Source organism: Acomys russatus, chromosome 5 (genome assembly GCF_903995435.1).
Source record: "Acomys russatus chromosome 5, mAcoRus1.1, whole genome shotgun sequence".
Classification (NCBI taxonomy): domain Eukaryota; kingdom Metazoa; phylum Chordata; class Mammalia; order Rodentia; family Muridae; genus Acomys; species Acomys russatus.
The window spans coordinates 37,928,295-37,943,595 of record NC_067141.1 but is presented as its reverse complement, the minus strand read 5'-3'; the positions used below and the strand labels follow the sequence as shown (position 1 = coordinate 37,943,595).

Below are 15,301 nucleotides of genomic sequence, written 5' to 3'. Positions count from 1 at the left end.
CAGCTACCAGAAGCCCAGGTGGGAAGCCAGAAACCAGCCCTCAAAACCAGCTTCACTAAATACACAACACGGCCACACAGAAGCTTCAGCTTGAAAACATCAATTTATGTACTTTTAAAAAGCTTTCCAGTAAAATAACTCCAAGTTTATATCTACCAAAGAAAGTAACAATTTTTTTTTCTCTTAAATGTAACACAAGATAAACTTTTGCTAAGGTATTTGTCATTATCTGAAATTCAACTTTAACTCAGCACCCTGCATTATTATTTGGTAAATACAGAAACCTCAATTTACACCTAAATCATTTTAAGATTAGAGGTAGGAAGAGTGGACCAAATACTGAGAAACGCAGCGGACAATAAGGACTCTCCAAATCCCAGTATCCATGACAACAGTAAGTCAGTAGATTTCTCTTATCCCTCTCATGAAATGTGCCTTGAAAATATCATTACTATAAAGTAACATGATGGAATAACCATAATTATTTTTCCATGTATTCTATGATGGAGCCTTTAGATTGGTTTTCTGTTTCTAATAGTACCTATAATGCAGCAACCAAGTCCCCTCCGACAGTGATGCTTTCTATTCTGTTTAGTAGAAAGAAAAACTCATTTAGGACTTTGTAAAGCCTTTCTCATAAACTATTCTTCTGTACACTTGACCTTTAGAATCTTGTGTGTGTGTGTGTGTGTGTGTGTGTATGTGTGTGTGTGTGTGTGTGGTGTGTGTGGTGTGGTGTGTGTGTATGTGCACGCGCGCACGCGTGTGTGCATGTGTGGTGTATGCTGGTGGATGGGAGCTTGCTATAGTTAACCTGGGATCCGACACAACAAGGTCATTAGAAATGAATGTCTTTCTAACCCTTCTCATCATCCATCACCTTTTCGATTGTGTGGTTGGAGAGCTAGAAACCATTTTAAGGTTTGTAGATTTTGGAAAGCATAAAATAACCTCATTGTCATACAATCCCTTCAGAGGAGGAAGTTCCATCTATACAGTCCTGAGTCCTAGGCGGCAGTTAGCACTAGCTAATAGGATCTAGGTCAGGAGTCTGGCCTGGCATCAAGCCTGAGATTCTCAATTACCCTGAGGGGGCAAAGGCACCTGTGAACACTTGAGTGGTGATAAGAAGATGAATCACCGGTTCACAGAGCAGTTGCTCTTAGTTTCCTGTCTGTACAGTGTAGACTTGGGGGGAACATTAGATTATATGATTGGAAATTAAAGTTTCAATGCCTTTTCCCTAATGGCCAGTTTTGGTACCTAGATCATGAGTTAATGCAGGAGCTGAGAACCACGGGCATTCTTGAACAAGTTAATTTTCTCTTCCAATCAGGTGGTAAGCAGAGCTCATGTTTGGGCTCATGTCTGAATGAAACCTATAGTTGAACAAGATCTATGATGAGATTGACAGAATTCTGCAATTATACATAATTTTTAAGTTTTGAATCTCAGTAATATGTTAGGAATAGGAGATGGCATCATAAAGAAATAGCCCCCAACATAGACAACGGCATTTTTATTATGTTTTTGTATTGTGTATATGTTAATTCTTTAGAATCATTTTGAAGTCGGAAGTGGCAGCTTGTGCCTGTGGTTCCAGCTCTTGGGAGGCTGAGGCAGGAGGAGGACTGTCTGGAGGTTGAGGCCAGCCTGGGCTACAAAGTAAGTTTCAGCTTAGCCTTGGCTATAGAGTGAGTCACAACAGACAAAAACAAAAGCCCAACTTCTCCCTAATATTTTATTACAATTTTTTTAAACAGACAGCAAAGTTCTGACAGAATTTAAAAGGAACAGCAGCACTGTACCTCTAGTTGCCTGGTTAATATTCTGCTCGTGGCCTTTACTATGCATCTGTCCATTTTAACCCATCTAAATTCTTACTGCATTTCAAAGTAAATGCAGGATGTCAGTCCATTTCACTAGCTTGCAAGATTGTCAACTACAAGTTAACTTCTACTTTCACATTTTTCCTTCTGATGCAAATTTACCTTGTTGGAGATTCACACGCAAGCGTATGGTCACTTTAAGAGTCTGGTCAAACTTATGTTCCTGACATATTACTACCATTAAGCATTCTCTCAAGTCCCTTCCTACTTAGCTGTTTTCATACAGATGGCCACTACTGTGAACACGAACACGGATGCTCTGTTCCCTCAGTAACCGTAGGAGATGAGTATTTGTTTTGCATCAACTTTCTCTACCCACACCACTAGGGAACCCTAGTTTGTGTTCCGTCGCTGTAGTTGTCGATTTTCTGGGGGGCAGATGAAGGGAACTTTAACAATCTGGAGTCTTTTCAGTCTGAGCTCTTTTTTTTTTTTTTTCAGTCTGAGCTCTTACAATTGATGTAACATCTTTGAGATTTCGTCCAGGAGGCTGGATATCCAAAGTCTGTCAACCTTTTTCTCTCTCTGCTGAGTATCAGTGGGTTGTGGATGTGCCACAGCTTGACAGCCCATTCACCAGTCGAGGGACATGTTTTCGTGATTATGAATGTAGCAGCTATAACGTTAACAACATTAGTTCCTAAATCTGCTATTACAGGGATTTGCGCTACATACCTTTTGCTGTTTGTTTGTAAATTCTCAAATCTATGACCCCATGTGAGTGGTGGCTAGGAGAACAAATTATATGATTCAGTGAAAACTCTGTGTGTCTGTGTCTGTCACTATGAAATAGTGAGAGCTATTTTATCTGAACCTTATAAACAAGTTGATAAGATATATTACATTACAGTTTTTATTCTGATTCGGGAACCTGAAAAATATTATTTCATCATCTAAAATATCTTTCTCATAAGGGTCTGGCTTTTTCTTTTTAACAACTCATCTCAGAGCCTATATTTTTCTTTTGTTTTTATGCATTTAATTATTTGTGTTTGTTTCATTGTGAGTGTGTGGAGGTCAAAGGACAATCTATGGGAGTTGGTTTCTTCCTTCCATTGTGTTGTTCTTGTGGACTGGACTCAGGTCGTCAGGCTTGACGGCAAGTGTCTACCCGCTAAGCTAACTTGATGGTCCAAAGAGTCCACAGTTGTTGTTGTTGTTTTTTCCTGGGCAAGACAATTGCTTTAAGTTTCCAATCTCATCTTAGGAGACAGTAGCTGTGACCTGTCCTCGTCCACTCTGTGCTAAGATTTGGTGGTAAGGAAGAAAGGGAAAAATAAGACTAGAAGTAGACTAGTGGGACAGGGGAGAAGCTAAGAAGCTAGCGACCACCCGTAGGTGATTCCTGGTGTTGCTCTGTGCTGATGTTTACACCAGGTCAAACTGCTCAGCCGCATGTCTGGTTGATGGAGGCTTGAATTGAAAGACAGATGGCGGTGACTTTCATCATCAGGCTGTGGTTTTTTTTTTCCTTTGGCTGGAGAGCTGATGCCAAGTGCAAAAGGCTCTTCTCGGGTGTCTACTGGACAAAGATTTGCCTCTGGCTTCTTGCATTTGTATGGAAGCAGACAGTGCCGTAGCTTCATTGATTCTTTACATGCATGCCTCTGTGTGTACATGTCTCTTTCTCTGTATGTTTGCATGCACTTGCCTGATGTATGCATTCCTATTGGGGTTGAAAGTAGTCTCCTCACTCTACTCATTTGCCTTGTTATCCAACGGAAAGATATTAAGCATTTATCAAGTCTGCATGCTTTCGAATTTGTAAGCCAAAATAATCAGACCTTGGTAAAAAGAAAGACAGGTATGCACTTTTGTCACGAGGTGAGTAAGGAATAAAGCTGCAGTTTTACTGTATGGTCACAGAGAGTCTCCCAGGCCTCCTTCCCAAAAGAGCAGTTGTAGCATTGAGCCAGGCAGTGATCAAGGATGAAATGCTCTTATAGAAACTTTGCATTTAGCATTTGCACAGGAAGGTGTTGTAGTGATAAACTTCATATAGGATAAATGGACACTGCGGGGGCATCTGAATATGTTACTAATTGCTACTATATACGTGGTTAACCACTTGCTTGAAGTATAGAAAACAAAGTATGAAATATTGCTGTTTCTTCACCTGTGCCAACCCTGCACTCATCTTCCTACAGCAGCGCCAGGGAAGCCGTTTTCTTTATAGGTATGTTGACGTCTGCTGATGCTCACGTTAGGTTCATCAGTCCCTTTAACGCATCAGCGGCATCAATAATCGCTCTTTGTGTTTGTGAGCTTCCATGCTGCTTATGAATTTGCAAGCACCCAATGTTGGTTAATGAGCATCCTGGGAGGGAGCGGAAGTGCATCCTTCGATCTCCCTCACCCCTACTCTCTCCACTAAGGAAACTAATGAGAAGCCGAGGAAGACACAGAGGTACTTTATCCTTGTTATGGTGATAGAGTGCTACATAGTTATTGAGTTACAGTGCTGTGGCTTCTTTCAAGATCAAATTTGCTCGTAATTGCAACTGTTACAATGACAATTTATTAGCCTTAAAATGCGTGGCTCTCCAGAATGCCACTCTTAATGGAGAGAAATAGGACTTTGGCTTCAGGGATCAACTAGCTTTAGACCTCACACACAGAAAGGAAATATGAGCATACTTTATGGAAACCTCCAGGAGACAACTAGTCAGTGTCCAGGGGCCATAGCCTGAAGAGCTGTCCTCTTCTTTAGCACTAGAGCTGTCTCTGCGGAGACCCGGTCTGTTCAGAACTTACCGTGGGAAAAGAAGCAGCCTGAGCCAGCACACTGAGACCCTGTCATGGTGGTTTCCCCTACATCTCTTTTGAAACACTGTTTGGACATTCTCCCTGAATCACGAAACATTTGTTTCTGTCTGAGGTCTTTATTTTTATTTTTTAAGAGTTTATTTGTGTATGTGTGTGAGCCTGCCTAAATATATGTGCACCGCATGTAAGGTGGTTCCTGGAGTTACAGCCAATTGTGAGCTGCCATATGGATGCTGTAATCAGCTGTAGCTTCTCAAGCTTCTTTCAGAGAACTCTGGACAGAGCACAAGTTTCAGCAAGTTTTAAGGCAAGTGCATTCTCCCTTCTTTCTTGTTAAGCCACTGCTGTGGCATTCCACCTTTGTCTGCTCCAGCATATGCCCCTTTCTGGCAAGAGCACAGAACACTCAAGCATTCAGGTCCTGCCTGAGCTCCGGACCTCTCCTCTCCCAGAGCCTGCGTGTGGCTTGGGGATGAAAGGCCACTCATGGGCTGCCTCTCTTATCCTGTGAGGCTGGGCTGGGCTGGCCAGCTGGAGACAGGGAGGCAGTGCAGAGCCTGGGCAGGACAGAATGCAGGAGAACTGACGATCCAGACAATAGGTCTGGGCATTAAGTGCTCCCATCCCCACCTGCTAGTCCTCCCTCACAACCTCCACAGTCCCTCAGTGCTTCAAAAAGACACAGAGGAGAAGGGGGGCAGGTTTAGAAAATGACATTTGTTGGATCCTAAACATTTGTATGAAACTAACAAAAAACAAAAAATCATGAACACACATTCAGGTTGAGGTGACATCAGGGATGAGGTCATCTTACTTAGATCATGTGACACAGATGCTCAGTAAAGGGACTGTGCAAGGTAGGAGTCTCCAGGAGGGACCTGAAGCTGCTGCTCTGCTCTCCCAGGCTGCCCTGGACATGGGGAGGGGCAGGTCCTTAGTTAGCTTTGACTTCCAGTGATTCTGATTTTGTATGTGGCGGTGATACAGCCTTGGCCTTAGCCTTGACTAGGAATGTGCCGAGTTCTCTTGGCATGAGGCTGAAAGCAAGGTGATGGCATGCAGGCGTTGGTCACAGTGCCAGTAAATATCTTCAGCGGGAACACCACTATAGCATTGTGTCACAATGGGGGCAGGAGCCATAGGAAACATTTGGCATGGGTGGGCGAGGAAACTGTGGGCAAGGCTCCCCGTGGCGCTCACAGTAGGTGAATGGCTGCGGTGGCAGCCGCATGCTTCACACAGTTTGGTCTGTCCCTGAGTGCCTCCTCACCACCTTCCCTGTGTTCACCTGGTCCATGGCCTTTGCCTCCCCCTCTGGCTGAGCCTGTGGTGGACTGTCATGATGGATGCAATGAGCCACCCTAACACAGGTCTTGTGCGGCTTGTCTTGGGCTGGCCTATGCTGCCCGCTGGCGCTGCGGTCTGAAGAAATGGGAGGGATGACCAGAGGCCATTCCTTGAGTTGGACCTTAGCAGTCTCCTGGGCCAGCAGGAATGAGATAGGATAAGGCATGGCATCCACAGGCTCCCGCAGAAGGAGTTTGCGGCTCTCGGCTCTGAACCTGTAGACCTCCTCAAACTCAGGGTGTGGTGGTGCTAACAGACTTCATGCAGTTGGCAGGGTGTCTTGGGCAGCTTGTCGTTTTGGGGTGGAGTGGCCTTGTAGGTAGCCAATGCAGGACTGCCTGCTGGGCTGGCATCTGAGGTTACCCTGGAGCTCAGCAGCTTCTTCTTAGCTGTATGTAGCTGTGAGGTAAGGTAGGCCACAGTGCTGGCATGCTGCTCCAGATCATGGGACAGCATGCTCAGCTTGTGGCTTTTCACCTCTCTCATGAACTGTGTTCTGCAGCACAGCAATGGCAGCATTCTTTTGCTCCAGCTCTTGCAGCAGCTTGGGGTTTTCCTACTCTTTGGCCTCCAGCTGGGCCTCCAGGTCTCCACGGCGCCTCTTCAGCTCCGTTGTTCTGGAAGAGCCATCTCCTGCAGGAACAAGTCACGGGCCAGGTCCGAGCTGCGTAAAAGAACGTCTCTAGAATCTGAAGGTGCTGAAGTTCAAACAGCTTGAGCATCAGCTGAAGTCAGCATCTCCCGAGTGCCAGCTCTGGCCGTTCGAAACTTTTGAGTGTCAGCTCATAGGTTAGATCTATGCAGTGCTGCTGCAGCCGCCGGATCTCAGTGTGTAGTTCCTTCGGTGTGCTGGCATGCACCTGCTGGAGGAAGAGAAGGTTCTTCTCTGCACTGTGAAGTCTTTATAAAAAAAAAATACCTGGAAATGTTTCAGGTCTTCAGTGGACATTGATTGCATCATGATGAAAGACACTATGGTTCAAAGATACTCAATATATACTTTGAAGGGGAAACTAGTATTTATCAATCATCTATTATATACTAGGCATAGGCTGTCATTCATAAACACTGTGTAACCTAGAACACTTACAGGGTTTTGAAAAAGACCCTTCTTTGGAGGAAGCTGAAGTCAGGGAAGCAAATGACTTAGCAAGGCACTTGGTGTTGTCCCTGCAGTGGGCCACCTCTTGCATTTGTTTTTCTTCTTTCTGACAAACAATAAAAGATGGCAATAAAGCAAACTGACTGGCAGGCCCATGGACAGTGGTCTTTTGTTCCTTCCTGGCTGCTTGAAGATTGCTGTCATCGTGAATGATACAGTTACCCTCCCTACCCCCACCTCCCACCTCGTCACCCGTCCCCACTCACCCTCCACAAACCAGGCAGCTTCTGGCCAACAGGCCACTTCAGAGGAAACAAATGGTCATTGATTGTCCTTTACCCCAAGGAGACAACAATGCCATAAGGCAAAAATGTGACTAACAAAAATAGCCCAAATATACAAGACTACCAAATTTACCTATGAGATACCATCTTTGTACTGGGATTCAAAACCTGTTTGGTGATGGCCAAACAACTGGTCATGACTTATGATTCTGTCATCTATGCTAAGAGACCAAACAGGGCCTTGCAAGGCATGGCCTGTATATGGGGAACCCCAAGAAAATAATGAAAAGAGAGCAAAAACAGAATGAAAAAAAGGTGCTGTTGTGGGCAAGACAAGAAACGGTTATCAGCCTTTCCTTCCCTTAAGCTGCTTTTTAACAACTTACGTAGTCTTAAGTGGCTTTAAACATGTAAACTTTACTTTATACTATAGCTTAATTCAATTAAGCAATAGCTGCCTAGAGCTGGGCACTACCACCCTCAAGGAAGTGAGGTGAAAATGCTAAGCACTCCTTGGAGGCTTCCTGCTGGCCAGGCTCTGTTATAGTGCTTTTTATATACTAATCCAGTGTAGCTTCGCCTTTTCTCTCACTCTTGCTTCTTAAGGAGAGGCATTTGCTATTAATTATATTAGTTTGAACTTAAAGTAATGCCAAGAAAGAAGTTATTATCACGCCCAACTGAGCTTTAGAGGGTCATGAACCATCATCCCTTTATGTAAACCCCCCCAAGCCCCCTACCCCCACCCGCACCCCCTCACCCATCCCCCACCCCCCCACCCCGCTCCCAACTCCAAGTTGCTCTGTCTTCAGTGAGAATACATAACCATCATTCAATGTATTTAAAACTTTTGGCTGCTGTAAGAAGAAGGTTCTGCCTCATCCCATTGTGTGAATAGGTAACAAAGGACCTAGGAAGAAAGGGGACTTGCTCAAGGCATAGTTGATAAGTAGTTAAGTCTTCCTGGATGTTTTCTTATGACCCTTGCATTACATGGCCTCCAACTCTTTACTTATTCTTACAATTGCCTCATGTTCATTTTATGTTAAAAGAGCCCCTTGTAATAAGCAGTTATGAGTGAGTGTATCTGAGTGGCCCTGTTCACTCCTTTCCAGTTGATAGACATTTGGATTTTGGCACTGTGTACCTGTTGTAATTCTCAGTGTGAGCACGTAGGCTGCCTAGGCCTTTACTTAACCTTCAGGGTATTATCAGACTTAATCCCCCTGATACCCCATGGAGCAGGTAAGTGTTATTACCTCATTTTATAGATAAGCCATGGAAGTGCTGGAAGGTTAGGCAACCCACTCAAGCCATAGGGCAGGCAAACCGTGTGGCTAGAGAAACAGTCCTGATTGGCTACATTCCAAAGCCCAGGCAAGCCCTTTGTCGCCTCCTAGATAATCTCCTATGGCAACCCCTGTGCCGATTTCAAATGTCTCCTCACACATCATTCAAGTATTTCTTTGAGATATCTCAAGATTCAAGGATCAAGTAGAATGTCTTAGATGTACCTTCTTGGAAAGCTGAGAGGTTTATGAAAGAATCACTGTGTGATAATTTTATGATTTAACAGAGAATTAGTAGAAATTGCAATGTTGTCTACAAGTCACTGAAGATCAATTAAAAAGGAAGATAAACATTGGGGGGTGCGATTCTGAAATAACTCCAGGCTTTTCCTGATGGTCTGCCTCTTGCTGAAATGCTCTTCCCTGGATCTCTGCTGCTTGTTTTCATTCCCCACCTGTCCTCTTCCTCAATAATTCCATATTCATGCTTAAAGGTTTCATTCACAAGTTATAAATGACCAGTAAAGTATCATATCGGCTTCTAATATTTAAAATTTGGAGCACTCAAAGCTTATGAGAGAAAGTATCATGGATGAAACTTTAAGCTTGAAGTGGAGGAAATCCACAGGTGCCTTAGCCATGGACCTACCACCCACTGGGCTGCAAGTCAGATGACCCAGCCTTCCTATCAAGGGTAGTGGTGATAGCCTCCTCCCTGTGAGAGCTCACTGCCATGGTACTGTGCCTTTGGAATTCAATGAATCTGGATTTGGTGCTGACAGAGGGATCAGTGGCAGCCAGTGAGTAAGATGGCTTCTGCTCTTGGCTCATTGGGGTGACTGTGTGGGTGGTCTTGCGTGCCTTAGTTTCTCCATCTGTTTTAGTGGAAAGGATCATAACATTCTTGGAGATCACAGAATGGAATGTGCTGTGTAAACAGCATGCAGTGTTGTTACAATAAATAGCAAATTAATGACTCTAGCTTCAGTTTCCTGCACTTAATGAGTTGTGTGTGGATCTCCCAGAGAGTCTGAAATTGTCTAGAGGAAAACAACAACAACAACAACAACAACAACAACAACATATTTTCTATCAGAAACAGAATGTTAGGATTTGAGTTGCTGTCTGCTGAAATGCATGTTCCTGCCTCTCTGTGGCAAGCTGACATGGTGACCAAGGATAGAGCTGACATTCCCCTACTTAGTTTGCTTCTTAGCATCTGTCTCAAGGCTCTATAGTGTCTCATTTCTTGTTTTCCAATTTTCACTTTTATAAATATCTATTTTCCAGCTTAAAGCGTTCCATCTGAATGTATTGCAGTCTTGTTAGCAAAGAATGAAGAATGAGAATGTTTTAATAGTGCAGCTGCCTAACGGGAGCCGGGAGCCAGGTGTAGGGAGCACTGCTTGTCAGGGGGTGTGGACAGCACAGCTCATTTTGTTCTAAGTGTTTCTGTTTTGAGAGATTCCGTTTCCATTCTGTGGCCCATAAAGCTTTCAGGAATGGAGAATCCTGTCCTCCCCTCCCCTCACAGCACTGGCTTCAAAGACAAAGTAAGGAGCAGTGACTTCAAGCCCCAATGCTCCCATCTCAGCGCTCTCTTGTTTTGTGTGCAGTCATTCCTTGGAAATAGTGACATCCACTCTATCTAAGTTGTCAAGCTCTCAAAGGAGGTTGAAACTACATTGTAAGTGTGAAAATATTGGGCAAAAGTAATGCCTTAGTAATACTGAGATTCATTGTCTAAAATATGGAAACTGGCTGAGATTAAAAATGATGACTGGCAGGCAGCTAACCTAGTGCAACAGGCCTGGGATGAACTCAGCCTTTGACCCACTCCTTGCAGCATTTGGGACCTGACCTCATGCAGCTCCTGACCCAGTTGGAACAGAGTTCAGGGGTAGAGCAGGTTGATTGGAACACTCTTCTCTGCATACTGAACAGTGGTTGACCCAGCCTACCCAACTGTAAGCAACAGATGGAAGAAATTCTGTTTTCTGAGTACCAGAGAGTGTCCATTGGATACAACTTGGAGACAGGATGGTTCAAAGGAAGGACATGGGCATTAGAGGCCAAAATGTGCATTCAGGACAAGGGTGTCTGCTGAGGGCAGGTTCATGGCATTGAAGCCCTCTGGGCTCTTGCTTCTATATGGTAGCATTGTTTTGAAGACTAAGAAGGATAATGCATGTGGAACTTTTTCTTACAACGTGCTAAGCCTTTTATTTAGATTTAGAGTAACTCATTCATTCATTTGTTCATTCATCCATCCATTCATTCACTCATTCTGTGTGTGTGTGTGTGTGTGTGTGTGTGTGTGTGTGTGTGTGTGTGTACCCATCTCTCTCTCTCTCAGTGAACATTTGGGCAGATGGTTTCAGACCTATAAACAAAAGTCCTCTATACCAACTGGAAACGTCATTAGTGAGAAGCAGTAGTTTGAAGGCTACAGAGGTGAGTGTTACTAAAAGATCGTTATGAACTTAAAAGTTCCATTTATTCATTTGCCCAGTCAAGCTTCAGGATTTACTTTGGAATCTAGCAGGGGTTGGTAGTACAAGGCAAATAGACACGGAAGCTGATGCTTTAGGTATGTTGTTGCTGTACACGAAGAAGTCATCCCATAACATGGAGGGCACACTGAGAATGAGTGTAGTATAATTGTAAAATACAGAGTGCCTTAAAGGAGAGGGAACTTTAGGCATTCTGAAGGAACAGAAGTTTGCCAATGAATAAGAAAGTTGAGGTGACCCAAGACCATTGGAAGAATACTGAAAAGGCTTCAAATGTGACAGACTAGCACTGTGTGGTGACATATCATTATGGAAATTAGCTGTGTGTATATGGGGTGAGGGTAGGAGGGACCGGCTGATGCTGTAGCTACCTGCAGGGTCATATCACAAAATGCTCCTCGGTCCGTGCTCATGAGTTTGCACCTCATCACGCTTGTTCAGGGCATCATATTATGATGCGGAATGTCTTGCTCAAATGAGAAGAGGCTGCCACTGAGCTTCCATGAGCTACACATAGGATTTGATGCTTTCTTCCCACAATAATTTGCTCTAACCCAATTAACTTCTTTCCTAGTTAGTACCTGTCTCTAGTAATACATAGCCCAGTGTGTCTGGACACACACAACTATCTAACTGTGGTAGCAGCAGGTATTTGCAGATGAAACTTAGTATGCTGGTAGGAGTTTTAGTTAACTTAAGCTATAGTTATTTGGGGAGAGGAACCTCGGTTGAGAAAATGGCCCAATTCGGATTTCCTGTAGGCAAGTTTGTAAGGCATGTTCTTGATTTATGGTTCACATGGGAGAGTCTTGCCCACTGTGAGCAGTGCCACTCCTGGGCAGTGGTCTTGGGGCATATAAGAAAGCAAACTGAGAGTCAGATCTCACTCTCCACTCAATGGTGGAGAATATCATGTTCGTCGGCTGGTCTTGGTAGGGGTTCAAAGTTTAAGTCCCCTGGATGGGGAGGCCTGGCGGAACTCAGAGGAAGGATAGCAAGTTACCAAGAAGAGACTCGATATTCTAAGAGCATATATATGGGGAGGAGGTCTACCTCAATCACAGACATAGGGGAGGGGAGAAGGGGGGAAGTGGGAGGGAGGGAAGAATGGGAGGAAACAGGGGAAGGGCTAACAATCAAGATGTAATATGAATAAAATAATAAAATGAAAAATAATACTGAAAAAAAAAAAAGAAAGAAAGCTGAAAAAGCAATGTGAAGCAAGCAACTAAGCAGCATTTCTCATTCCTCCATGGCCTCTGCTTCATGTTCCTGCCTCCAGGTTCCTGCCCTAACTTCCCTTCCTGATGTATTGGTTACAAGCTGTAAGATGAAACAAACCCTTTACTTCCCAAGTTGTTTTTGGTCAAGGGCTTTATTACAGCAATGTCAACCCAGTTAAGACACTTAGCAGTACTCATGGAAGGGAGCTTCAATTGATCTTATGTCAGATTGGTCAACTGAATAAACAGTTGTGGGGAGCTGTCCATGAGCTGGGCACAGCTTTTGCTGCATGCAGCAGATAACTGGAGATGACAAGGAACTGGAGAAGGGCAATGTTCTCTGCCTGTTCAGCGTATCCATGGTAGGTCTAAGTGCTTTGCTTGAACTGAACCATTTCAACAGTCCAAAGCCCTCTAAGGTAGTTATTATAATCTCTAGACTCCAAATAGTTCAGAAGAAAAGAGTTGATCTAGTCCATACTGTAGTCTTACTCCTGCCCTTTAAAGGAGATGTGCTCACCAGACTCTCCATGTAAAGAACAGATTGAGGCAGTGGAGGAGGTTGAGAAAATAATGTTGATCCAGGGTCCTTTTACAACTATAAAATAAAAATAAAATAGGAATTGTTCTTCCTTTGCCTCTAGTTCTTAAATTGTAGGTCAGGAGAGTCAATCAGCACAATCATGGCATTTTAACAAGCTGGGGAGTTGAAGAGGAAATGAAAGACTTAGGGGAATAGGATTAGTCTGAAACACCAGAGTTCAGGGCAGCCGATAGTGTATAGACTTCTGACTGAGTGCAAAATATGAAGCTCTGTAGGCAGTTAATCCCTGAAAGGAAGTGGGGTGGGGTAGAAAGTGTCAGAGAAGGAAACTAATTTTAATAATCAGGGAAACAGAGGGAACATGATTGTGAGGAAAAGGGCATGAGTAATAAAAGAACCAGAGGAAACTGAAACTCTAAAAAATTACAAATTAAATCTTAGTATTCAGGCCAGTTTAAGCTTTTTATTTGTCACAAGACTGGTTCTGTTTATTATTTCTTAAAACTGTATATATGGAATAGGAAGCCTGTTTTGAGCATGAGCCATCCTTGGCCTCCCATCATTTTCTGTTCCCTCATTAGAGGCAGTGACCTTCTGATTGCCTGCTAGGAGCACAGTTCTGCCATAAATTATAATATTCCATTCTTCTACTGAGGGACACTTAGGCTGTTTCCATGTTCTGGCTATTATGAATAAGGCCGCTATGAACATGGTTGAGCATATGTTCCTGTGGTACATTTACACCATGGAATACTACTCAGCTATTTTTAAAAAAAGAAATTTCTGAAATTTGTAGATAAATTGATTGAACTAGAAATGGCCATAATGAATGAATTAACCCAAAAGCAGAAAGACTCAAATGGTATATACTCACTTATATCTGGACACTAGCCCAAGGGGCATGTCCCATGAAAGTCTTCACTTATCAGGAAAGTGGGACAGAGGGGAGAACATCCTATTAGGACTTTAGGTGAGAGAAGCATGGGAGAATGGGGAAATAGAAGGATCCAGAGGGTCCTAGAAACCTAGAAGAAGAATATTATGACAGGCAGATTTGGGCCCAGGGGTCCTGCTCAAACTCTGGCACCAGCCAAGGACTATATGTACAGTAAACATCAAACCCTGACCCAGATCTAGCCAATGGACAGGACAGTCTCTACAGTTGAGTGGAGAGTAGGGACTGACTTTCACATGAACTCTGGTGCCCCATATTTAACCAAGTCCTTTTCATGGGGAGACCTGGTGGTACTCAGAAGAAGGAAAGCAGGCTACCAAGAAGGGACTTGATACCCTATGAGTATATACAGGGGGAGGAGGTCTCCCTCATGCACAGTCATAGGGGAGGGAAGAATGGGAGAATACAAGTGATGGGATAACAATTGAGATGAAATATGAATGAATGAATGAATAAAAAGGAAAAAATTTTAAAAAATTATAATATTCCTAAACAGTTGAGCAAGGAATACAAATGAATTTGAATTAAAGTCATCTCAGTCAAATGCAGGACATCTGGTCAACCTTATCTGTAACAAGTAACGGTCTGTCCATCAGCAAGTTCATGACTGACCTATGAGAGCAATGGAGTTAAATGTACAATTCCAGAACAGAAAGTGGGGAAGGGTTAAATGGCATCAACAACAAACAAAAGAACTAAGTTCCTCACCCCTGATTTCATCAGTTATTGCTGCTATTAGACAGAATTAAGCCCTAATGATTGAGCTGAGTCTTAAGTTTGGTCCTCCCAACTGTAGTTGGTACCTTTATAGCCTCAACTGTACACTCTCCATGAGAAGGACACAGGATTCCATTGCTGCAGAACAGTGATTAAAGCACCAAAGAGAATCCAAGAAATTTAAGGCCATTTTATCAATCAGTACCACCAACATACTCTTTACAATTACTTTATAAAGTATTTGATAATTTAAATTCATTTTCTCACATAATCATTCAAGTTGGATTCTCAACTTGTCATATGGAGCCATTGTGTTCTTGGCTCATATCTAAGTACATCTGAGGAAAACTGGAGTTTTAATTTTACTTCCTTTTATTGCCTTTACATTGTAAAACTGTCTTGATTGTTATTAGGAAATGTTTAAGCTTATTTTATACAATTAGACATGGGAATGTGCTACTTCAGTATCTCATGAAATTTAAATTCAGAGAAAGTATTTCCAATGGAAACTTGGCATCCAAATCGAGGTGTGTTACATGTAAAATGCATGTCTAAGTTTAAAGACTTGGTACCACAATAGGTCTCATTAATAAGTCCTATATTGCTTATATATTTAGGTGATGATATTTTAGATATAGTAAATTAGCTAAAGAATATTACTAGTTATCTCAC

General features: G+C 43.1%; 1 protein-coding gene and 1 pseudogene across 2 annotated transcripts in view; one reads left to right on the top strand and one right to left on the bottom strand.

Moving 5' to 3' along the window:
- Positions 1 to 15,301, top strand: part of Pcsk5 (proprotein convertase subtilisin/kexin type 5) — a 426,655-nt gene that overhangs the window by 60,247 nt on the left and 351,107 nt on the right. The gene's annotated exons all lie outside the window — the stretch shown is intronic.
- Positions 5,890 to 11,618, bottom strand: LOC127190135 (coiled-coil domain-containing protein 92-like; annotated as a pseudogene).